Here is a 26,485-nt window from a genome sequence, read left to right as displayed (position 1 = left end):
TCAGGGGTAGTATTTCTTCCCCGTCATTCTCCCCTGCACCAGTCTGTGCTTATTTTACACTCCTTCCCCATGAGCTCTCCTATTGGACAGGGATCCAGCAGCCAATGCAACAAAGCCAAACTTTGACACTACTTCCCAGTTAGTATCAGTTCTTAGCACATGTCCAGCTTGCTCCCCACTAGCCAGGCACCAATTTAACTTCACATCTCCACTTGTTGGTTGTGGTATCAAACTCCTCTGAAGACCTAAGTCCTCTGTCCTTTATCACCAGTTGAAGAACACAGATCTCCCACCTCCAGGATATCACTCGAATCTGCCAGGGTCTTGGTGAAGATCACCACCTCTTAAATGGATGGCAGTCCCATCACTAAATCCCAAACCTGGATCTTCATTTACTTTGCTGAGAAATAATGTCCTCATCAAATTCTAGGTTTGAAGGACTTCTTTTTTTCCTGGCAGAGGATCATCAAAGTAACACTGGAAAGTAGCCAGAATGTGAACAGCTGCAAAGCAACAGGCTTTTAAAAGCTGTGTTATCTTATTTCTCTCTCGTTTGCTTGCCCCAGCTTTTCTGAGGGGGTTGTTTGTTTCTTTTTTTGAATTTTGGGGAAGTGGGAAGGACATTGTTTGCTTTGCTTTTTTTTAGTCATTGAACAGATTGAAGGTGGCTCCCAACGGAGCAACAATTCTCTTTGAAACTATTAAATCAAACTGTAAAATCCTGCAATCCCCCAGCGGGAGCTCTTGACTCTCAGAGAGTTGGGAGCCTTGTGTAATGCTTTTCTGCAGTTTTATGTCTTTTTACAAATAATGATTTTCCTTCCTGTGTGCGGTGGAGGGAGTCTTTGCTACTTGCGGGATTGTCGAAACTAATCACAACAGCGAGGACCCTTCAGTTAAGCGTCACTGGCATTTGAGTGGCAAGGTATTGGCGACGTGAGCACTACCAGCTCAAGTAGACACCCACCACTGACTCATTTACAACTGTGTTTTTCCCCATTAATTCAGAAGTTCTCCATTTTCCTGCTACACTGTGATTTGTTGCTGTGTAGGCTACTTGCAAATAAACAATCAAAAGAACCAACCTTTGATGGAAGCTGCTAAGCTGAAGAAAGCTGATGCTCTGATGAGAGAGCACAGCAGGGCTGTTTCTCAGGTTCGATGAGGTGGGATCCCACTTAGGGTCAAGTTGCTCCTCAAGGCTCTGCCGGTTTCCTTCTGGCCCAGGAGAATTTGAAGTGACAGGCTGCCAGCCCGAGGAGACAGAGGTGGACCACCATGGAAAGAACCAAATTCAAGGGCCGGTATGACACAGATTAAGCCCAGGTGCTTTCCCTGCCCTGCTTTTAGATGCAAATCCATATATAAGAATAGCAAATGATGGTCTGCTGGATGAGAAAGGGCCAGGGATCTGACAAACATGACAGAAGTGGCATATCAGCAGGTCATTCAGTGTTTGCCTCTGAATGCCTGGAGGGGCTTCACACTAAAAATGTTTTAAGAAACATTTATGGACATTTGGCTTCAAGCAATGAAAATCCTTCTCCAGATTTAGCGTCATCGCTTGTGGAATTCAAGTCTGAACTCTGATTTCCTCCAACTGCTTCAAATGCTCCAAGGATTTCTGGGAAACCTTGTAAATGGATATTGGGTGGTCTGTTTATTGTTTTATGCAAAATAACCTGGGGTCAGGGGAAAATGCAAAATAATTATTTTAGAAAGTCCAATAGTGTCACGGGGCAGCTCTCTGGTAATGCACCAAGCACTCAGCCAGGGTTTTGTTTTCTACCAGAAAAAGCAGGGATATCCTCTCCATACTGCCTTGTGACACGGGGAGACACTTACACAAGAGGATCCTTCTCAGCTCTGTTGAGGAACTCCATGAGTTGGCAGCAGCCACCACAATGCTCCAGTGCTAGATCGTTCTTAAAGGTCTGATTTGAAAGAGCAAACACATGGAATTAGGAGTAAAGGTGTCACGGCCAGGTGGCTTAACAGAAGCCATCACAAAGCCATCACAGTGTCCCTCAAGGCTACCTCCATGCTCTATTCGTGCAAAGGTCCAACAGATAACAAGCAGAAGCAAATCTGCTCCTTTTCACTGTAAAAGGCTTCCTTTTTACTGAATAAAGTGGGAAGAATGAGCTTTTTCCATGCCTAGTATGTCATTGCTAGTGAAGAGTGACTGAGCCAGATTGAGACCCAATCCACAACCAGCGAGCTAGCTGGAGTTAAGGGAATGGGGAAGAAGGTCCAGATCTCTGCTTCCTATTCATTGGCAAACATCCAAACCAGCTGTCCCGTGGCTGGTCAGAGCACAGAATCTCTCTTTTTAGAGAAATTTGGTGCATTTCCTACATGCATACACCCATAACTGATGGTCACAGCTACCCAGATTGTTCTAACCTAAATTCTGCCTCCTTGAACAGGGCATTTCCAGGATGGCTGTCAGCCTTGAACAAGGGACGGGGACACAGGTGGAATTCAGGCCAGGTGAAATTGGGCATTAACATCTCCCCCTTCAGAAACACAGAGAGTTAACATCCCCATTTGTGCTTTGCTGTGAGCTTTTGTGATGCAGCTGTGGGTCCCTCGAGACTCTTCCTGGGGGAAGAGGCAGCAAGAGAGTGCGAGACGCAGAGAACGTCTCTCACGGGCAGCTCTGCGGCTGTCTCTCTCGCAGGCGCCGTTCCCATGCAAGGCTCCAGCACGGATGATCTCTGATCCCAAGGGCATGAGTGGAACGGCCTCAGATGTGGGAAATGGTTTACAACCAAGTCCCTTATCCTCAGGCAGCCTATGAACCCCACGCTAGCCCCAGCAGCTAGGCAGAGTGCAGGAAGGCTGAACGAGACACTTCCACCACACTTGCTAATTGCCGTGCCCTGCTGAGCCGCCAGCCCACTCCGTACGCCCACTCCGTACGCCAGGAGCTGATGGCTGCTGGGGTTTCCTTTCCTGCTGGGGAGGAGCGGAGCCTGACGGAGCCTCGCTGGGGAAGGACACGGGTGGTTCGTGTCTGTCCACCTCCAGTGCTCCTGCCGCTCAGCCCGCCTCCGCACCGCTGTTCTCCTTCCTCGATTAAAGCCAGAGTGTGACGTGCACAAGGACAAGGGACAGGGCAGCAGCTGCCCGCGAGAGGTGATTATGGGAGAAACTCACTTCTTGTGATTTCAAATCACTCCATTATGTTACACAAATTTCTATTTGGCGAGAGGATCCAGGCCATGGGACAGCTTAAAAGCAGCTGTTCCTAAATATGACTCTAGTGATGTATTTTTAAGCATCACCACTTGGGAAGGAAGGAGGAAGAAGTCACCACTGTCGGTTCTGCTCCTGTCCTGCTGGAGGGGGACCGCACACAGAGATGTGGAAATACTTCAGGGGCTGCCCAGGACAGATCAGGTTTGTTCAGGGGCTCAGGCTGCCTTTTAGCCAGGCTGTGGCAGATGCACAGGGTGAAAGCAAAGCTTCTCTGATGAATGGAAATCAAAGTAGAAAGAGAAACTGGTGAAATGTTAATGCTGCAGCAGGGCAGGAAGCGCTCTCTCTTCTCAGGAGTGGTTACAGGGCTCGTAAAGGTCAGGGTTTCTTTTTTAGAGCCTTAAATTTTGACAACATTTGACCTGGCAAGGTATTGCTGCTGCACTGGGAAGTAAGAGATATGCTGGTGCCCCTTGGGATAGTCGATGGCAGCTCGAAAACTTGTCACTGGCATGAACGTTAACGGCTCAGAAGGGAGCAGGCAAAGAGAACAGGCGAAAGCAAACGAAAGAGGGAGAAGAAAGAAAAGCCACAGGTTTTTGAAGTTTTCTTAAGGCAGACTTTGGGGGCCTGTACAGTTTGCTAACACTTGAGGAAAGGCAGTTACGTAAGTGTAAGTGATTCAGCACAAAGAAACCATCTGGAGACGGCGAGTCCTTCCCCTCCAGTGGCAGCAGCGACTCTGACTAACAGAGTACGTAAGTAACACAAAAGCAGTATAAACAGCACGGCCACCCCCGTCACAGCCCTTTCTCCATAGCCATGCTGTGCAGTGACTGTCCCGCAGGACACAGGTGGCTTCGGGGAAGGTGGAGGTGGCATTAACCCTCTCTGTGCACATCCCTAACCCACATGGGGCACAGCATAAAGCATCTCTTGCGCATGCTGGGGGCTTTCAGCCTGTTTTCTCCACAACAGCAGTTTCTCACCTCTGTTTCCTAAAGCTAAAGAAAAGCTGAAGACTCCTGAACAGCAATGCAAGTGGCCTGCTCTCGTCCAGCCAGGGAGCAGTCAGGCATCTGAAAAGGATGCTGAATGCGGCAGAGCTGTGCAGAACTGCAGAGCACAGCACTGAAACCATACCTGAGGCAGGTGGGTCCCTGCATGATGCTGTCTCCCACCTAAGAACAAGCAGAAAGTCTTATCTCAAAGACTGAGCAGCATGTTATGTCCCTCAGACATTCTCCCCACAGGCTATTTCTGAACTGCCCACATGCATAGCTTCAGTGTACAGCATCTATTGGCACTCCTTCCCATCCCATCCTCAGAGTACTTAATCTAATAAAGAACAAACCTATTTTTCACCTCACACGAGTAACCTAAGAGCAAACACTTTCATTTCACCCTGTGTATGCTGGAGTCACACAAACAACTTGAAGGAGAGTCTAAGTGGCAATTATCTGCAATCATGGTTATATCATTGGTGTTTGGAGGACACTGCTCTTGGGAAGTCCCACGGCTCTATCATCCCATTCAATTGGTGACAACCATATTAGAAATACATAACTGTATGGGCAGGGAAAGAGATGGAGCCCTGGCAATCCTTTATCTCTACCTTGTGCAACCGATCTCCAGTAACTTTTTCAAAAGCAGCTCTGGAGCTTAAGTCCCATTTTCAAAATTGCCTTGGGTAATCATTCACTCGTAGATGAGTAGATGTTACTTGATGAGAGTAAGTCTGATTCTTTTTCCCTTATCCTGCTCACCCACATCAAAGGGTGGAGCACAGAGGTTTGTGCCAGGGCTGATAAACGCTCCCAGGGTTTACAGGGCTGAACCTGTGCAGAAAATGCTCAGCCTCACCATGGCCCAGTTCACACTATGCCTTGGTTTCCTTCATAAAAGCAAAGCGACAGCCACCTGAGCAGTCGCTCACCAAGAAGCTGCACACAGCTGATGGTATCGTAGGCAGACACAACACAACCCTGCAGCGGGCAGCGACCCAGTTCTGCAGCGCAAACAGCATGAAGGCAACGGCTAGGAATCCATGGGTGGAGTGGGCATCGCACCTGGGTAAATACAACCACAGCAAGAAGGCCTGTTTTCCCAGAGCCCGGCTTGGAGCTGCTGATTGCACCACAGCAGCCCTCAGGGGCTTTTCTGCTTCATTCTCTGGCAAGCACCTTCTTCAGTGAGTGAGCAACTGGTTGGCATCTGCCGCGGAGATATAAAAAGACTTCCCTGCGAGGTGGAGCTCGGCTTGATGAGCTCATGGTTTCAGTCATGGTGACCTGCTGCACTTGATGGATGCACCCCTTCCTCTGTGCCCCTGCCCTTGCCATCCTTCAGCAGCAGCTACTTCTGTCTTCAGCTGAATTTTCAGCCAGGGAGGCTGGGATCGCCTAAGCCATCCTTTCCAGTGCAAATCTCAGCTGCACACAACACAACAGCGAGACCTGTCCTCCTGGCCCCTGGAAAGGGAGCTGGAAGTGAGACAACCCTTGCAGAAGTTAACCAAAGGAGAGGAAAAGCCCAGCAAAACCTCTCCAGGAACATGCAGAAATGGCAGGGGCAGAATGTTAAAGGGACACGGGGTTCTCATTTCAGCGATTTATTTACTGTAATTTCCCTGCATTTTAGGAAGGGCCAAATCTTACCTCGCAGCATCATGACCCTGCAGCAATCGCAGGCTGTGCTGTGAAGCCCAGCTGTAACCTGAAACCCCATTTAAAAATGGATGGTCCATCTGCAGGAATGACAGCCCTGGTATTTACGAGGGGTTCAGGCAGCTCATCTACATCCCTCTGATGGTCTGATATGGAAGGGCTTTCAAGTTTATTATATTTTAAACCAGTTGCATAGTTATGATGGCATTGAAATCTGAAGGCCTCCAACTTCTTATTGAGAGTGACCAGCAGCTATGTAACGTCGTCTGATTCCTCCACATTTGACCCTGCGATGCAAGGGCTCACTGCAATGGCAAGAGGACAGAGCAGTGTTCAGGATCACACAAGTTTCCAACAGTGTGATAAAATGGCCAATAAAGAACCCGTGATGTGCAATGAAAGAGTGGTTTCTGTAGTATGGAAATCCATCCTAAGGGAGTCTGTGTGGAAACTGTAACTGAGCTTTTCATAAATTACTGGAAGTCAAATGTTAACAACTTCCATGTAAGGAAGATAGAAGCTGGAGCGGGTGAGACGCACACGTATATTCCGCTCTATTATTCTCGCCTCGAAAACCAGTCCAGCCAGCCCTTTAATCACTCAGCAGCTCATCTCTAAATTGTCTCTATTATTAACAACAAAGTACTTGTTATTTGCATCACCATCCTTTGTAGGAGCTGTGGATGGGGATGAGGATGCCTGCGGTGAGAGGCGAGGCACAGCACGGCACAGGCACAGGACAAGCAGTGCAGGCAGGGCCCTGGCATGCCTCTGCTGCCCTCCTTGAACAGAGAGCTCAGGAGGAAAGATCAAAACAGAATAACTGTGAGCAAAGGGGTAAAACAGAGGGGACAGAGGCATAGCAAATGGTGTGCCTCTGGGGTGTCCCAGACTCTTCTGTCCAGGGAAGCGGTGGGCACCCCATCACTCTGCACAGGGCAAACACAGCACGAAAAACTTTTGGGTGACTTCTGAGCACAATATACCCACCCTATGTTTACACTATAGCAGAGGAATCCTCCAGAAATGCACAAGATAACCTAACAGGTCTAGTTTCTATTAGTCATTTACTTGTAACAAACAGTAATTGGGACTCCTGGCTAAAATCACTGGGGATTTCCTCAGGCAAAGCCATAGCTTGGACCTGGCTTTGCTGACGCTATAATTAGCATGTGTACAGAAAAGCAGCCATTAGCATCCTCCGACTTCTCTGGCCCGATTTGCATTGATGTTCATTATGCAATTGCCTCCTTAGCCTGGCTTCTTGTATGACTGGACAGAGGAATGCGGCATCCCTGAATGAATCATGCAAGAAGCAGGGGGGAAGGAAGAAAGTTCTCTGCAAACACAACCTTTTTTGTCATCAGCTGAAGGACAGAAATTTAACACGTGCTTAGGGTTAATGAAAACAGGAAGCTTTTGTGGGGGATGCAGTCACTTTTAGATTAGACAGGCTGACTCAAGACTAATAACACAGAATGGCTTTCTACTTCTACTAGGCAAGGGTTGAGCCTTATCCTTTGGTGATCTAGCCCCAGTCTTTCACCTTCTTCATGGTGAAGTGTAATGTCCTAGTGGCAGTTGTCTCACAGACAACCTCACAGTACTCTGGGTAAGCTCTGGCAAAGTAACAAAAGGGTTTAATTGTTAAGTGAAACTGGACCAGGCTGAGGTTCAGATTCCTGCTGCGGAAGCCAAGAAATTACAATATCTGGCAATTGTGAAGCATCTTCTCTCCAAACTCCCGGACACCACTTGCAGAGACACTGCCCTTCCAGGCACTGCACGCCAGGCAGGCTCCATTTTGCAGGCAAACGTGAGGCACGAGGATGTGAGATGAGTCACCGCAGCAGAGCGCAGACCTCAGCGCTCTTGATTTCTAATCTGGGTCCTGCATTGTAGATGTTTGTCACTGTGGAACAGGGTGATATTTTCATGCTGTATTTCTTCCTGCAACTCAACAAGTCCCTCACATAAAAGCTTTTGTGCTTCAGAGAGGATTGAGGTCTTGAGGAATTAGGTACAAAGCCTGAACAAACATTTTGGCACTACCGAATCACATATGTTTCAGTAACAGCACAATCTCTACCCGGTGGCAATATAACCCAGACTGCTTTTCAGGGACAGCTATGGACACTGGAGACTGGGGGTATCTCCACGTTGCTCTGAGGGCGCCTTGCACAGTGGGACAACTCCAGTCCAGGTCTGGACCCTGGATAGGTTTACACCCCTAATACAGCCAGGGTCCTGCCCAGGTCCCGGTCCTCCTGGGCTCCCACCTCCCCGCAGGAGCTCTGACTTTCCTTGAGGCATGGTGCAGCTGCGGGCCCCTCCGCACATCCTCCGGAGCTGCTCACGGCAAAACCATCTCAGCAAAGCGGCGCTGACGCTAGCCACGCGGCACGCACTCGTGTTACCACAGGCACTGGAAATAGCATGGCCACAGCTAGGCAGGCCCGTTTGCCATGCTGACAAGCGTGCACGATGGACATACCAGGAGAGATGAGCTACGCTGACCTGACCTTCCCAAACCACGGCTGCTGGTTGGCACATCTTGCATTGTGAAGACACCCCAAGATAATAAATAAAAAGCAAACTAAGAGCAGCAGAACTTCTGGGAGCGATGCTGATGCCAAAGCCCAAGCAGCATCCCTGGTGCCACTCAGGTACCCAACCCCTTCCCACGGCTCTCCTCCCGGGAAAATCCCATCTCCCCACTTGCACCTTGCAGCTGCATCTCCTGCTTATCACCAAGGCCATCACCACGCTGGGGCAGGGAGACGGCTGTCCTGATTTGTCTCCATACCTGTCAGACACCCTCACTGCAAAGGCACGTGTGCCTGCAGAATGACAGAAATGCCTGCCCAACACCCTCCCTAATCGTGCCTTGGCAGGCAGCAAAGCAGCCTCCGAGAATGAAGCAAGCTTGCTGTTCATTTTAGAGGAAATCATCGCTCTACACAAAGCTTCAACAACTCGGGAAGGAACCTGGGGGCTGAGAGGAAATCATGAATTATTACTTTATATAATCCTGCCCTGCGCCAAGGATTTGGAGGGGACTTTCCAAATGCATGGGCTCGTCTTGGTGTCTTCTACAAGGAAGAGGAAGAAAAAGATGCTTCAGAAAAGAACCTGGTTGCAGAACTCAAATGCCCCAGCTCCAGAAGGGGAGGGATGGAAAATAAGGGAAATAAAGATGTACGTTAAGGGATGGACATCAGGCTGTTTTCATCTGTTGTCCATCACTGGTTTTCTCTGGGCACCTCTATCTACAGGTGGAGGCTCCTAACAGAAAACACGTTAAAATATGCTTTTTTTAAGTCACCTTCTAATTCTTTCATCAGTCATGGACATCGGAAGTTAAAAATCCCAGCTAACACCATCCAGAGAACAAGCAGGCACTACCCAAGCATGTCTGCCCCAATTTCCAAATCAAGATGCTTCTCTCCCCAGCTATGGCTTTTATTCAAAGTGCAATGCATTTGGCAGGGACTCTTTTCATGGCCGTTTGATTTGTGGTGCTTTGGGGGATACTCACAAGCATTTAATCCCATCCATAGGAGCTCTTTCTTAAAAAAATGCAAGGAGAGATTGCCACATTTTTCATGTGACTCCAGCAGAAGTTTGCTGGGAAATTCTAATTTTGCCATGAAATAACTCAGCCCTGGGCTCCTAGGTGCCAGATGAAACTCTATGAGCTTCGCTTCATTCCTACACAGCATACAGGGTTGTGTGGGTGCCGTGGTGCCTGACGGAAACCTCCAGAGGCTTTTTGTCCCTGCAACCCTGAGCAGAGCTAAAGAGCTGCAGCAGGCTGCTGGAGACGGCTCTTTGCCCTGCCTGCATGGCTGAAACTGAGTCTGTCCCCTTTCCACCATCAGAGCACCTACTTGGATTGAAGAAACACCTTCCTGACACATCAGGAGAGTTTTGAGAGGCATTTCACCACCAGCAAAGACTGCTTCTGTGCTCAGAGGTTTTACACTTGGATGTAGTGGGCAAAGCTCATTGCCAGCACGGGAAAGGCAGCGTATTCTGCTCCACCAGCCACGCAGGCTCCCATGTAGGCATTGTGTTGGCAAAACACAGCACCTATGCCAAGATTTCCCTCTGTGGCCACTGTTTGGACCAGCAGCTGCCGGCTCGTGGCTCCTCACCTCCGGCTCCACATGAGCTCCTGTGCTGATCCCAGCGGAGTGAGTGTGATGCACACCTCTCTGCTCCCAGTCGGGGCAGCTCTGCCAGCACAGGTCCTTGGGGGCCTCCTCTCCTCCAAGGAAATGGAGGGGAAAGTCTTGGTGGAGGCCAGAGGCAGCTCAGGACAGAGGAGAGGAGGGGAGGAAAGGTCTCCCCTTCCTGAGCTGCAATGGCAGGAAGGGAAGGGCTGGTGGGCACGTTGGAGGGGACACAGACAGGGATGCCAGAGGTGCAAGTCCTACGCAATAGGAGGGTAAGATACAGGCACAAAAGCACAAACACAAGAAAGCAGCTGGGAGCAGCGGGGGGCTCAGGGTCGATGCTGAGCACCGGCATCATGGCTTAGCTCTGGAGCTGGGAAATCCTGCAGGCTGCAGGGCAGAGCCGGAGTGCAGAGGCACAGCCTCTGCCTTTGCACCTCACTACCACTCCCAAGGAGACACAAGGCAACGCAATGCCTACATGGGATGATTTCATGTCAACTTTCTTCATTTGCTCGTTTGTTTAAAACCAAACCACAGAATTTTGTGCTGTTTGTGAGCTGTGACAGTGTACCCACTACAGTGATTCCCATGAAACCCATTGCAGTTAAAATGACAGTGAGGTCCTGAATGCATCTGCAGCTATTTGGCTTATACAGTCATCTTCCTCTCTATCACACCCACCCACCCAGCTTGTCCCAGTGCTCTAGCAGGGTTAGGTAACCCAAGGTCAGCTTTAGGCCACCTCGTGACTATCATTGCATTTGCACTGGCTGGAAGGGGAGACAGTAGAGAGAAACATTGGAATCAAGACTGTAATATGCAGTACAGAGAAGGGATACCTCCGTCCAAAACCAAGGCACAGGACAGTCTGATCCTGCGGGTGATGCTGGAGTGAGGAGTACAACACCAGGGACATCCCTGCTCCTGCTCTGCTCTCACTGCAAGGGATCACCAACCACCATGGTGTGGGATTGCTCTGCAGTGCCCCGTCAGTTGAGATATGGCACTTTTCCTACACTGAAGGAAAATAAACACTAAAGACAGAAACAATCCAGCTGTTTATGGAGCATCTCAGGTTTGCAGTAGGAGTTTCCTCCCATGACAAAATCCCTGGCTTTTCTTCCCACTCCAACAGTGTGAAGGACCCATAAAATTGCTGTAATGAGCCTGCTGAAAGTCTTGGCTGGCAGGGGAGAATACCTGAGCAGCACAGCACGGGTGTGACATGCTCTGTGCCTTCTCCAGTGTCGGGCTAGGACAGGACGTGACTAGGGACTGGCTTGATACTGCTGTCTTGTGACCCGTGGCCCTGAGACTAGCAGAGTGAAAAGGTGACACCCGGTCTGGACACCCAGAGCCAGGATTTGTTGGATATTTATTGGACAGGAGGATCAGTTGTCTCTTTTTTACTCGTCTCCAGTAGAAACCCCCTCCACATCCCTTCATTAAGTCTGAGTGCCCTGTCCCAGCTGATTTACTCAGTCATCAGTAGGGACAGGGCAGTGCTCACTAGCATAATTTGAACACCTAACTCGGGCCACCTAAACCCTTACTTGCAGTTTGCAGATGTAGAGAGCTTTTCCTTCCACACCAGTTGCTTGCAATGAGCCAGCTCTTCTTCAGCATCTCCCATCCCCAGGAGAAACCAAACCCTGCACAAGGCATTGGCAACAAGGGAAAGGAGAGTCCGCTGAGCAGCCTGCCTTCCCACTGAAATGCTCCGCTGAGGCAGTGCTCCAACACCACCTCCCTTTATCTCTCGCTAGCCCTCGTGGTGAATCTGGTACTTGTTCTGCCTTGGGTGGAAAAATTCCGGTTCCCCAGTGCAGTCCCGCTGCATGGCCAAATGGCTCAGCCCGGTGAGGTCTGAAGCTACCTGGCACAGTGTACTCTCACTATGCTCAATACTCAGGTGCTTTGGGTTTAAACATAGCCCCACTGCCCTGTGCCAAGACCTGCCCCACTGCCTGCCTGCTCCCTGCCCAGGTCATCTTCCCGAGGTGCTAGCTTGCAAGGCCAGGCCTTCCAGCACTGGCTTTGTCAGGCAGGAGGGAAGAGTAATGACTTGAGACAAAAATATTTGATGCCATTTATGGGTAAAAGCAGAATGTTTTAGTTTGGTTGGGCTTGTTTTTACCCTGCTCTTCCTGAAACTGGAAGCCCACTGCAGGAGGTAGCATGGTACAAGGAAGAGGAGACAGTCTTTAAAAATAAAACAACACTCACCTTCCTTGCTCTGGGAGAGTAAATTAGGCTGGCCACTTGCCTTGGACAACTCCCCTGACTCTGGGAACAAACTGTGCATGCATTGCCTCTCTAATGGCCATTCTCTTTCACCCACGGTTCCCCAGCATTTCTGTATCACTGAGAAACTGTCTCCTCTCCCTTTGTCCCGCTGCCTTCCTCCTGCCAGATCTGCTAAATCAAACTCATACTGGCTGAAAGCAGACAAGGAACTACTAACGTAGGAGGGAAAAGGCACCAGTCAGGCTGCCTGTGCTGAAATACAGATCCTGCTGTCATGGCATTTTCGAGCCCTGTTTCTTCTCCTTCTGCAATCCCTTTCCACCCTTTCCCTCCTCTTCCACATGGGATCCAGCCTCTTGCTTTCCACCTTGAGCTTCCTGCTGGTGCTTGAGTCATTGTCCTTCCTAGGGCCCTTTTCTCATTTCCATTTGTTTCTTTGTCATCTTTTTACACTCCCCTGGGGCTATATTTCATTTTGCCTCTGTTCTTCAGTTGCCTCCATCTGTCCCTTCAACCATTCTCCTTTGAGTCCTTCTCTTTCCGTTTTTCATCACCAGTCTGTACTGGATTTATGACTTTATTGGCAGAGTTGACAGAAGCCTCCTTACAGACACAGTCACTCAGCAAGCTGCACTGTCCAAACCTATGCTAAAAAAGTTGGCCCTGTCCAAACAGTTTTATCATCTTTTTTCCCCTCCTGAGTTTTGCATGTTAAAGGGAATTCTTAGGCAGAGAAAGAAAATACCTCTGAAATCACTCTGATTTCATTATAAGCCTTTGGCTTGGTATATCGTATCAGAAAGGAAAATCCCCAAAGCTCTGCCATCTAACTGTAGCAAACTGAAATCCTATCCTGCAGCCAAACAAGTGAGTCCAAGTGTGCTGCTCAGCAGTTGCTTGCCCCCGGCACGAAGGGCTGGACTGAGTCAGCCCAGCCTGAGACCAAACCTGAGCAGACGCAATGCCAGCACCCCCTCCTGGGGTCCTTCTAAGGTCCAGGGGGGCATTGCAGACTGGTAGGGAGAGCTCATCATGCCCCTAGCCAGCACTTCTGCAGAGCCCCATGCTTCACTTCAGACCAACAACCCTTTCCCCCCTCTCCAGTTCATTTCTGTGTCTCCTGGCCAACATCCACAAGTCATGCCTAGAAATCACAGCCCTCCCGGCCCCGGCCCTACTGCCACCGGCTCTGGCTCGGAGGCAAATCGCGCCACGGCTCTGTGCCCTGACCTTTTCTTTCTGGGAACAGCACGCACCCCTCGCCTCTCATCACTTGACTCTCCCCCACCGCCAAGCAAGGGGCAGCCCAGCTGGAGCAGCCCAGCACCCTGCCCCTCTCCCTGCCTCCTCCTGCCTCTGCCAGCCCGGCATGGCGGCAGCCGGCATGTCATCACCTCCCGCGCCAGGGAGAGATGCCTGCAACTGTCCCTTACAGTCTGCTAGCAAATGTCAGCTGGGCCCCTGCGAAGGAGGGGCTGGGATTGCAGGAGGAACAGCCTGTACATCACTCTGCTGCCGGGGATGGGGAGATGTTCATTCAAGGCTGGATGACTCTTCTGGAGGGGTTTCCATGCTATAAATAGGTACCCTGAGGATCCCCTTTTAAGAAGGGTCTTTCTCTGCAGCAGAGAGCCCCGGAGAGACGGGGAACCACACAGCCAGCTTTTAAATGAGCTGAACAAATCATGCTACGCTGTTACTAAGGAATGACCTCCTTGTTCTGAGTCACAAAATGTCTTTCTGTGGTTCTGCTCTTCCTTTTTCCTCCCATGGGTCTCTCCCCTACGGCTCCCCTTTGTCTCAGCTACTGTGCTGAAGTGATATGAATCAACCCCAATAGCTGTGGGTTGTACCCCCAGCTTAGTGCCTTCCCCGCTTCTATATCTCTAACTGTATACACTTGTGCTCTGTATGTCTATATTTGTATCTCAGCTGGAGACAGCAGGACCTCCAGGTTTGAGTGGGACTTGCCTTCATTGCTTCTCCGCCACCACCACCACTGACATTGCTCAGGGCTCCATCTCCCATGGCAGGGAGTGTGCTAATACCTCTGTTGTGCAAAATCCTGGCAAGTTCACAAATGACTCCAATTTTATGAAGCTGAGAAGAAGAGAACAACCTGTGCTTGCCAGGAGAAGACAAGGGGAGGGGTATCTCTGAGCCACAGCACTTCAAATGGCTGGTCCTGATGAAAGGCAGGTCCCTACCAGCACTCATCACAATGTAAAGCAAAATGCCATTCAGGGTAAGACACTGCTCTGATGTCTGTGCTAGAAAAAATTGTCTTGCTGACTAACACCTAACCCTCTAGCCCAACCATGAAAGCATCTCTCTTCCCCTCCCACCTTCCACACCAAAGATCTCTGTAATCCCACATGGACCCTGCTACAAGCAGGCTTTCAAGATCATGCAGAGCATTGACTGACTCCCTGTCACAACCGATTTCACAAGTTACCTTCCAGCTTACACCACTGCATCTGGCACTGCAGTCCAGCTCAACAAGAGCACAGGAACAGAGTAACACACATCCCAGTGGAAAATCTGTGACTTGATGGTTTACAGCACAGACGTCTTTCATATACAGCAAGCTGAGTGGAAAGAGGTCCTGCTTGAACCGGGCTAACTTACACAGAGCCTAGCAAGGCACCTGGGAAGGCAAAGGGGCAGGAAAGGCATCGCAGGGCCCAGCACAGCAAATCCCCTTGGGAGACCATCCTAAAACCGAGCCTAGAAAGTCAGCATCTCTCCATATCAAATTGCTGGGCTGCTACAGGGTGTTTCTCATCCGAGCGTGAGGGAACTGTTTCTTTCTCCTCTTCTTTAGCTACAAAGCTGTTCGTACAGCCCTTCACACTCAGCAGCTCTCCAGGTTTTGAGCCTAACTTGTCTCTATAAAGAAGGTCCCATGCTCAGCCAGACTCGTGTCGAGGCAGAGTATCACAGTACTATCTGGGTTAAAACGAAGTATCACAAAAAAGACCTACAGTCAAGGCCGATACAGATCTATCTCAGCATCATTCTCTTGTGCAAGGCTGGCCACCATGCCAACACGCTTCCTCTCTGAAACCACCACCAGCAATGTCTTTTTATTTTCATGAGACACAGAACTTAGCCGAGGTCCCAAGCAGAGGGCTAGAACAGAGGGGTGACAGCCTACACCCAATCCCACCCATTCCCAAGCAGGACAGCCAGGTGAGTTGAATGGAGAGTAAGAAAACATCTGAACAGTGAGAACAGATTCCCCAGTGAACAGGTACCTACACAGCTTCTCCACCTGCTCCCCTGCACATAGATATATTGGAGCTTCCACTACCTCTGCTACGTGCAGACACACTTCCCTTCTCTACTAGGCATGTATCAGAAAATCAGCGTATCTTCCACTGAGCTGTTTGCTTCCAGGGCTAGGCATCACGAAACTTATTTAGGGCTTCTGCTGCAATTTTTCTCAGGAAAAACTGCCACGCATTTCCAGCCATGAGTCGAATACAACAGGATAGGACTTTCAGGCTTTGGAACAGGGACCCTGCAACCTCATGGATATCTTGCACTATTTTTGAAGGCTTCTTCAAGGCTGCCTAACAAATTTGCTGTCCACACGCTGCAGCCCATGGGACATCCATCCAACAGCCACTAAGGAGTGTAATGTCCTGACAGGCACCCATCGTGGTAGGCACCATTTGATCTGATGCCAGTGGGCTTGGGAGGCAGGAAGAGCAGTATGGCTTTGTGGGCGATGATAACTGCTTTCAGCAGTGTGGCTCTTGCTTGGGCTGATGGCTGCAAAATATCAAGATGAGGGCAGTCCCCACCCAGGGATGAACAAGCATTTCCTTCAGCCAGAGAGAAAAAAATTATTAAGGAGGGATTTTTCACACTTGCATACACTTAAGAGGAAAAAATATTTACATGAGAGAGAAAGGACTTGGCATGGGCTTCCCAGAGGCCATTTGTTGTTTATGCATTTCTCAGGACTGGGCTGAGGCCATGGAGCTCAGCGGTGGACTGTGAACCCCCCCGCCAAGCCATCGAGGATGTGGTGCGAGTGGGGAGCTGTGTTCAGACGAGGGCTGGTGAGAGATCCTCTCGTCGTTGCTCCTGTTGCCTACGCCTGCAATGAAGTCATGTCTGCGAGACTGCAGGTAGCTCTGGCAGTGGCCACTGTAGTTTCCTAATGCCTTTGGCATCGCTGGAGGACCAGAGCCAGGAGGGGCTGCTGGGAGCCTCAGGGCAACCACCAAATGTGCTGGGAAGCAGGGACTAGGCTCTAAGCACCTCTTAGGACCAAGCACCTTTCCAAGGTGGGATGTGGAGTGTTCTCTGGTCTGAATGTCCTGTTTTAATGGGGATGGGGCGAGCTGAATAGCAGCTGAGGCTCCCCCCGCAGATGCTGAAGGTCTGACTGATTCCTTCTGCAGGACCCCTACAGTCAGCAATGGCTTGTATTTCTAGCTGGGGCTGTCTATCCCTTGAAAGCACAAGGATATAAACCCATAAATCATTATCATTTGGGCATCTGCCGTGTTTTGGAAGTGCCTGGTGTAATCTCTCCCTGTCCAAGCCGCACAATGACTCCCTGCTGTTGTTTCTGGAAAGGAGCAGCCTTGAAACGTGCAGGGCACACACTGGCCTCTGCTGCCAAGACTTTCATCACGGTCTTAAGTGGCATAAAGAATGCAAAATACTTGTCATTACAACATGCTGGGCTGCGATCCTACTTTACATTAACCATGCTCTTTCTTCACCCCCACCTGAAGCAATATGAGCACCAGGACAACACAGCTGGCCAACAGGTAACAGAGAACAGACCAGGAGAGTAGGATACTTTTCCAAAGACACCCCCCCAGAAGCTTTTCCAATCCTAATTAGGAGATAAAGCAACCTGGGACAGACAGCAGTGACTTACCACACTGTGCTCCTGTCACCCCCATTCCTGCAGGGCAATTCACAGTTACCCCTGCTTCCAGCCCAAGCTCCAAACCAGCACAGGTGGAGAAGCTGCAGCACGGTGTTTGCACTGTGCTGAGCCAGGACTAAGAAGCCCTGCCGAGGTGTGTGGTGTTCATCCCGGGCAAGGTAAGACCTTGCTCAGACAGCTGAGAGGGAGCAGAGTCATCATTCACCCCTGCTGCGATGCCAGCACGGGGCCTCGCTTCTGGGCCAGAGAAGAGCAGAGACAGCACCGGGCTTTACAGACAAGCCCTGCATACATTTTGCAGTGTTTCACATTTCCCATCGCAACAGTCTCTGCACTGGACATCTGTGTTTCCTCCCAGTCCCAGGGAACGCTGGCACTGGTGACCAGCAACAGAGGATTAAAGCCCCCAGCTGTACCGGTCCATGCTTCTGCAGCAGCCCTGCTCTGCCAGGGGAGCACAGGAGCCATCCAAGACTGCCACTGTTTCAAGTCCAAACAGGCAGAAAAGCAGGTGGCTTTTAAAAACCACTTTGTCTGCAAACCCTGACTTAAGAGGTGAAAAACAGAGAAGCCCTTTTACAGCGAGGTGCTGAGCACCCGCAACCTCCTCACTGTTTCCAGGGCTCAAAGAGCTGAATAAATTAATGAAACTCTCGTCCACTCAGGGAAGCTGTGTGTGCCTCCCCACCAGCACCAGGCTATTCAGGGGTTGGGTTTTTTTTTTTAATGAGCCCTGAAAGATTCACTGGAAGAGTCTTGAAGAGTATGGGGAAAATACAGCCAGCAAAACAGCTTTAAGCAAGGACACTTGACTACAAGCATACCATAAATACTCTTTATTTAAACACAGTGTCAATCAATAGGACCTGCAATAAATACTCAAACTTTTGGACATACAGATCTTCATCTATGTATCTATCTATCTAGCACAACAAAACACCTTTACATTTCCTTGTTTATATACAGATCTATATATCGCTGTATATAGATAATGCACATATATATACACACATATACATACATATATCTAAATATATATGCACTTGTGCAAAAATGACCTTACCAAGGGCAGTAAACAAGTAAATATTTCCCAATCCACTCTCACTGGCACTGGCAATATTGCATGGAAATTCATTTGTATGCTCCTGCCATTGGGAAGGTGAGAAAACAGGAGAAAACCTGAAATTGCATGCATGGAGAAGCAGCAAATCCACTTTTTTCATGACGAAGAAAGTTTGTAGAGGCTTAATGCCCCCTAAAATACTCTGCTTGATTCAGCACCCTTACACACAGCAATTCTCACAGATACCCACTGCCAAATCCAGGGGAATCAGGGTTGTGTCCTGCTCTTACAACACCCACCAGGAGAGATAACCTCCTTCCAAGTTCTGTGTAAACTCCAGTCTCCAGCATGCACTGCTCTGTCCAGACCCAGGCTGTGCCACTAAGACCCCAGGGAAGCGTCTGTGCTCCCGACCGAGCTGGCTGTACTTTGTTCTGCAGCAGGCAAACATGAGCCTCAGTCCTTTGGCTGAGGGTGGAAGAGGGAGCGATTTCGCCACGTGGTCTGCCCATGCCACCAGCTGCAGCTTGGGCCCTTGAGGAACAGCTGCAGTGCATCTCCCAAGAGGCAGTGCTGGGTGAAATATTGCTGCCCTACTCTGTAATACGACAAAAAGCACCCACAGGTTCCCATGGGTGCCCCATGCAGCTGGTCACCCCACAGGAATGTCTCTGATAAGACAGTGTAGCTACCCCAGCTGCCAAATGACAGTGTTCTCACAGCCCAGGATGTCTGTTCATTGCAAAATGTTCTCTTTGCCCCTAGAAAGAAAGGTTAGGACTAATGCTCGCTTTCAAAACAGGTCCAATAATAAAAGAATAACAAGGAGAAGAAATGCTCAGGCTGCTGGGTTCAAGTCTCAGAAAGAGCCAAGCTTTCACATGGAAAGAGACTTTATTGCACAGCAAGGAGAGGCCAAAGAGTGGCTGCGGTCCTACTCGTGGACCTGAGAAACCAAGAACAAGTGTAAAAACAGCGATAAAAGGAACCTTAATCCTTGCAAAATACTAATCTCAGGGAGCCCGGGGTCACACCACCTCTCTGCTGTGAACAACATCCAAGGCCAGGGTGGCTTTTCAAAACAGTCCTTGCTCATCTGAACCTGAAGAACTACCCTGGGCACCGTGCACACTACGAACCTGAAGTGAAGGCACTGATACTGCTCTTACAAGTTAAGAAAAGATGTGGGTCAGCCAAGGTAAGAGGTGCTTCAGCAGTGCTGGATGATTCTGCAGAGGCAGGTGGGGAGGGAGAAGACTGGTGTGATGCTGGTGAGCAGACCAGCAGGCACCATCCCCAGCTCGCTCTTCCATCCTTATAGACCAGGGACACAGCCAGGCACTGCCACAGTCGGCCAGGAAACCTTTGCTTCCCTGCTGCTTTTAGAAGGACGGCACTTTCTATCTGCTGACATAGAGCAGAGAAGGGAACAGGCAAGACAGGCCATCCTCCCTCCTGCCAGAGGAATGAATGTGCTCATAAACCCATCTCCTTGGGAAATGGATTCATCATAGCAGTGAAAACAAACACTGGGAGGCAGAGGACTGGCAAAGGGAGGGGACAAAAGCCCTTTCCTTAGCCAGTGTGGGTGTTTGAGACTCCTGGCAGCAGAACCGTTGTAATTAAAGGCACAGGAGCAGGCTGTCCCTGTGTGCCGAAAGACGAGCCGGCGGGGAAGAAGACCAGCCTGCCTGAACAGAGAGCTTTGGCTGGAACTCAGGAAAAAAAGGAGAGTTTATGAACTTTGGAAGAAGGGGCAGGCAACTCAGGAGGACTACAAAGACGTCGTGAGGTTATGCAGGGAGAAAATTAGAAGGGCCAAAGCCCAACTAGAAATTAAACTGGCTACTGCTGTAAAAGACAATTAAAAATGCTGCTATAAATACGTTAACAACAAAAGGAGGGCGAAGGAGAATCTCCATCCATTATCGGATGCAGGCAGAAACATAGTGACAAAGGATGAGGAAAAGGCTGAGGTACTTAATTCCCTCTTTGCTTCAGTCTTTAATAGTAAGACCAGTTGTTCTTGGGGTACCCAGCCCCCTAAGCTGGGAGACAGGGGCAGGGAGCAGAATGAAGCCCTCATAACCCAAGGGGAAATGATTAATGATCTACACCACTTAGGCACACACAAGCCTATGGGGCCAGATGGGATCCACCCAAGGGTACTGAGGGAGCTGGTGGAAGCGCTCACCAAGCCACCTTCAACCGTTTATCAGCAGTCCTGGCTAACTGGGAAGGTCCCAGTTGACTGGAGGTTAGCACATGTGATGCCCATTTACAGGAAGGGCTGGAAGGAGGATCTGGGGAACTGCAGGCCTGCCAGTCTGACCTCGGTACTGGGGAAGTTATGGAGCAGATCGTCTTGAGTGCCATCGCGAGGCATGTACAGGACAACCAGGCGATCAGGCCCAGTCTGCATGGGTTTATGAAAGGCTTGACTAACCTGATCTCCTTCTATGACAAGGTGACCCACTTAGTGGATGAGGGAAAGGCTGTGGGTATTGTTTACCCGGACTTCAGCAAAGCCTTTGACACCATTTCTGACAGCATTCTCCTGGAGAAACTGGCTGCTCATGGCTTGGACGGGTGTACTCTTCACTGGATAAAAAACTGTCTGCATGGCCGGGCCCAAAGAGTGGTGGTGAATGGAGTTAAATCCAGTCGGTGGCCAGTCACAAGTGGTGTTCCCCAGGGCTCAGTATTGGGGCCAGTTCTGTTTAATATCTTTATCAATGATCTGGACGAGGGGATCGAGTGCACCCCCAGTAAGTTTGCAGACAACACCAAGTTGGGCGGGAGTGTTGGTCTGCTCGAGGGCAGGAAGGCTCTACAGAGGGATCTGGACAGGCTGGATCGATGGGCCGAGGCCAGTTGTATGAGGTTCAACACGGCCAAGTGCCGGGTCCTGCACTTGGGTCACAACAACCCCACGCAATGCTACAGGCTTGGGGAAGAGTGGCTGGAAAGCTGCCCGGCAGAAAAGGACCTGGGGGTGTTGGTCGACAGCCGGCTGAGTACGAGCCGGCAGTGTGCCCAGGTGGCCGAGAAGGCCGATAGCATCCTGGCCTGTATCAGGAACAGTGTGGCCAGCAGGAGCAGGGAAGTGATTGTCCCCCTGTACTCGGCACTGGTGAGGCTGCACCTCGAATACTGTGTTCAGTTTTCAGCCCCTCACTACAAAAAAGGCATTAAGGTGCTGCAGTGTGTCCAAAGAAGAGCAACGAAGCTGGTGAAGGGTCTAGAGCACAAGTCTTATGAGGAGTGGCTGAGGGAACTGGGGTTGTTTAGCCTGGAGAAAAGGAGGCTGAGGGGAGACCTTATTGCTCTCTACAAACAACTACCTGAAAGGAGGTTGTAGCGAGGTGGGTGTTGGTCTCTTCTCCCAAGTAACAAGTGATAGGATGAGAGAAAACGGCCTCAAGTTGTGCCAGGGGAGGTTTAGATTGGATATTAGGAAAAATGTCTTCACCAAAAGGGTTGTCAAGCATTGGAACAGGCTGCCTAGGGAAGTGGTTGAGTCACCATCCCTGGAGGTATTTAAGAGAGGTGTAAATGTGGCACTTAGGGACATGGTTTAGTGGTGGACTTGGTAGTGTTAGGTTTATGGTTGGACTTGATGATTTTAAAGGTCTTTTCCAACCTAAATAATTCTATGATTCTGTGATTCTATACCAGAAGGGCAAGAGATGCTAGGAGATAGATTGCAGCCTGCTGTTTATACTCCTAGCCAGCCCTGTCAATACCTTCCCCTCTATGGCAAAAACATGTCCCTTATAGTAAATAAATACATAAATAAGCCCTTTGAAAAGCCCAGCGGCTGTGACGTGGGAGAGCTGAAGAGCACGTTGTGTGCCTGCTCACACATCCGCTCTCTCTCCGGAGAAGCTGGTCTCTCCTTTCTACACTACTAATCTCTGGCCTATTTTCAAACATAAGGGGGCATTTGATAACTTAGGTCTCTTCCCTCCCTCTCTGCCGTACCCACTGCCTCGGCAGTGTCCTTAGGCAGGGGTCTCACCTTCACCCGAACCACAGGGGAGGCTGCAAGGTGTGGATCCGGCTCCACAGTCGAGGCTGGGGCAGACACAGCCCAGGCTCCACACGCACACCCTGACACCCCACAGCAATGCAATATGCACTGATGGGCAATGCTGCGCATTAGGAATTGCTGAACAATTTGGGATATGAGGCACTTTGGGAACGGCTGGTCCTCAAGAGATGCTCGAGTCACACTCCTAGGTGGGGATCTGCACCCAGACCCCGTCCCCTCTGCCAGCTCCCCTTGCACTTCCACACCTCCCCAGTGCTGGAGCAAGCATCAGGTTATATTTCAAGGCCTGGCTTCCCAGAAAGCAAAAGCTCTCCAGGAATGCTCCCAAGAGGCAAAGGACTGACATAACTCAGCAGCTCTCGATGCTCTGCCTGTTTTGGAGGACAAAGCAAAGACAGCCCCCAATGTGGAAACTACAGCTGCCAGAATCACAAGCAGGACCTACAGCGAGGACAGTATTTTGTAACAACACAAAAGTTGCATTTGTGACGCTCATCTTGACTAAGACTTTAAAACCAGTAACAATCTGTTTGGCCAAAGTAGCTAAAAGCAGTGAATGTACCACAAAGCTCCAGTTAGCTGTACCCACTGACACCTAGGGGGTGGACAGTATCCGACCTGTGCTCTATCCACCTTTGCGGCAGTGGCATAAGGTACAAACCAGCAGCACAGAAGGTAGCCTGCTCTGTTTGCAGTAAGAATTTGGTATTTTGTCACTGTGATTTTCCTCAAATGAACTCACTGGTGTGTGTTTTATCAGATGTATTTAACCTGAGCCAACTATCTGCTAGTGTAAAATCCTAAGTACCCTAAAATCAATTTAAGCAGCTAGTGTCCCAACTTCAGTGCTCCATTTTTTAATGCCTAGCATGTATCTATAAAACTATCTTTATTATAAAATATTTTAACAGGCCAGAGGATTCCTTTACACAGCTTTTCTTTTTCAACCATGGAACAGGAAAGGTTTGTTGGTTTGACTTTGGTGGTGCCACAATATTTTCTCCTCCAATGTTTCTCTTTCAATTCCAGCTGCCCCCAGAACCATACAGTTCATATTTCACCAGTTTTACTAATGTTGCCTTAGAGAAAAGAAATCAGTTCTTCACTGCTCAGACTTCCCCGCAAGTCTGAGGTTTCCTAACACTGTAGCTGAGCATTGCACTACCGAGGTCAACTGCCCAGTGCAAACAGCCCAACGTCCCCTGTCCCTTCCACACCCATGTACTCTGGATAGTGTAGTTGTTCTGCAATTAGCCACTTGCTCATCTCTCAGCTTTGGCTACGTACAGCCACAACATCTGAAGTATGAACATAGCCAGCCAAACAAATAGAGCAATTATTTGGACAACAAAGTCCTGGTCCACAACATGTGCTACTGAAATGCAAATAATTAATAATACTAAAAATACAGACAGCAACTGAAATGTGGATGCTGGATTTCTTTGTGCCAGAGGCTCCTGCCCCAAAGCCAGTGGGAGTTTGACTGCTGAGCCTGCTGTAGGCTGACCTGGCCCCCAGTCGGGAGTTGGCTATCGGTGTGGGACACCTCCTTGCCCTGTGCCCTTGCTACCTGCTAAGCTATGCTGCCCCTGGGCGTTGCAAAATACAGCAAGGGACTGGCAAGATTAAAAATGCAGGAGATTTAACAACCCCGGAGATATCGATTGCTACAATCAAGAGGTTAATTCTCACTTCTCCCTGAGTGCTACATAATAATCACGGCCCGCACGAGCGTGTGTGTGTACACCGACTCCGCAGCACGCCAGCCTCTGACATTTCAGTCCTTGTGCAGTATGAAGCAAACACCACCTGACTGCCGGTCCCGGTCCTGCGCTGGGTCTCCCCCTGCTCGGACAGCCTGTTAATGTTTATCTGAGGAACAAATGCTTTTGGCTACCTGCGGCCTCACACACCGCACCATGCCATCACACCCCTCCTTTGCCCAAGTGGCTCACGCTCAAAGGACTTCGGGCACTGCTGACAACCCCAGCAAGGCAGAGGGTGAGGACAGTGACAGGCGCAGGCATCAAAGCAGACAGCGAGAGGCAGGAGGGAAGGGCTCTCGGGCACGTTCCCTGCCTCTGCTGTAGCGCTGAGCTGGAAAGGCTGCAAGCGGAGCTGAGCCAGCACCCGTCACAGGGCTAGAGGAGGAGAGGGCTCTTACAGCTGTTCCTCCTTCCCAGCACCCTTTCCAAGCAGGATCAGGACTGCTTTGGGAAAGAAAGAAGGGAGCACTAGGAGTTTCCAGACCCCAGCCCCACAAAAGCCAGGTGGGTTTTTACCACGAGGGGTGTGAGAGCTCGAGGAGTTTGTCGCTGCCCTGCACCTTGCAGCAGCCGTAGCAGCGACCGGCAGCAATCCCCCTCACACTGCTCTTCCAGGTTCCAGGGGGGATTGATTCCCCTCCAGCCCTCCCTGGGGCTGCTCCTTTCGGTACCGGCCCTTGAGGAAAGTCCTTCTCAGAGCAGCCAAGAGAGCCAGGGCCACACGGCGACTGCAAAGGGGCATCGGCAGCCAGAAACCCTGCTCCGTTCCCCCTCCCAGCCTCTGACCTCCCCTGCTTCCTTCCAGTGCTGCCCCAATCCCCCTCTTGCAGCGGGGGGTAACAGCCCGAGGGGCCTCAGCTCCGGGTCACCCCGGGTAGCTCGTCACCCCACTGATCTGCAAAGCCAGCTCGGCCGGGCACCCACCGATCCCCAAACTGACCACGACGTGTCCCCCAGCAGCAGCGCAAGCCAAACCCCCGAGGTGCGGGGCAGGTGTGTGGAACTGCGGGGAGTGGGGGGGAGAAGCGCCTGCACGCACACCGTGCCCGAGCATCCCCCCGCGGGACACCGCATCCCACGGAGCGCCGATAGGTCCCGTGAGCACCGTTTCCTCCCACCTCTCCCGAGCGTATCTGAAAAGACCCCGCACTTGCACATCCTCCCGGCCCTCGGGGCCAGCCGCGGGTGCAGGCAATGGGGGGGGGGGGGTCCCGTGTGTCGTCCCCCCGCCCCGATCGCTGCTTCCCTCCAGCTAGGGACATTGAGAGAGCAAGCCCTCGGCAGCAATGCCGTCCCCGTCCCCGTCCCGTGGCGTCCCGCAGCCCACACCTGCCCGCCCGTGTCTGCCGCCCCCCCTGACAGCCCTGCGCGCCCGCCGCCAACTCTTGCAACCCGGGAACAAAATGCAAAGCCTGCCGCAAGGGGGGGGGAGAAAAAAAAAAAAACCCAACCCCAAAACTCTCCACAAGCAAACCAACCAACCTACAGCCGTCCCGCGCCCAGAGCTGTGCTTCCAGTCTGCCACTGAAAATAAAAAACCTCCTCTCATCCCACCTCCTCGGGCTCACTGTCATTTGAGACCTGTAGTTAAACAAACCGGGCAGTTTAAAAGCTTTGGTTGGAGGCTCAACGAAGGGACGGTCTGTGGTTGTAGCAGCATTTCACCCGTCTTCCCGGTACCCCATTCCGGAGTCCCACAGTCACAGTCTCGCATTCTGGGCAAACAGTCCATTTATTTCTAATACTACTATTTCAGCAGAAAAGTCCTCTAGCACTTGGCAAAAATAGCGTTCGTTTTTTCTGGGCGTTGTTTAAACTGTCCCACTGACGGCAATAGCCGCGGATCCGACACAGCCCTACCGAGCCGCGCTCAGCTCCGCTCCTGCCATCTCTTCCCCGGGGATTTTGTCGCAGGATGCCACCTCCGCACACTCCCCTGGGCTGGACCACACTGGTACCACCGCCCGGGGCTGCCCTCCCGGCCGGGGAGGGGTCCCACGGCCACCGGCTCGGTTACGAGAAGGGAACCGGCAGGACTCCCGCGGGGCGCCCGGCTCCGCAGACGGGGCTGCCGCCGGGGCGGGCGGCTGCAGCCGCAGCCCCGCTCCCGCCGCCCCGCACGGAGCTCCCGCAGCAGCCGCCGGCTCCTAACAGTAAGGACATGAGGTAGTTCAACACCGGCCACGGCCAGGAAGTTCCTCCGGGGGCGAGCTTTCTGCACAGCCCTAAATTTCTCGCCCACCCGCCCCGCTCAGGGGACCCACGGTCGCGCCCCTAAACAGGCAGACTGCAAGCAGCCCGCCCGACCCTGCCCGGGACAACCCCCCACCTGTTTGCGGAAGGTTTGCCGAGTTTGGGGGTTCTTGCAGCCATTAGGTTTTAGGTGCAC

General features: G+C 51.0%; 1 protein-coding gene across 1 annotated transcript in view; it reads right to left on the bottom strand.

Moving 5' to 3' along the window:
- ADRB2 (adrenoceptor beta 2) overlaps nucleotides 1-26,485 on the bottom strand; it is a 37,390-nt gene that overhangs the window by 9,397 nt on the left and 1,508 nt on the right. The gene's annotated exons all lie outside the window — the stretch shown is intronic.

The sequence above is a fragment of the Harpia harpyja genome, chromosome 20, assembly GCF_026419915.1.
Source record: "Harpia harpyja isolate bHarHar1 chromosome 20, bHarHar1 primary haplotype, whole genome shotgun sequence".
Classification (NCBI taxonomy): Eukaryota; Metazoa; Chordata; class Aves; order Accipitriformes; family Accipitridae; genus Harpia; species Harpia harpyja.
This window is presented reverse-complemented; position numbering and strand designations above follow the sequence as displayed.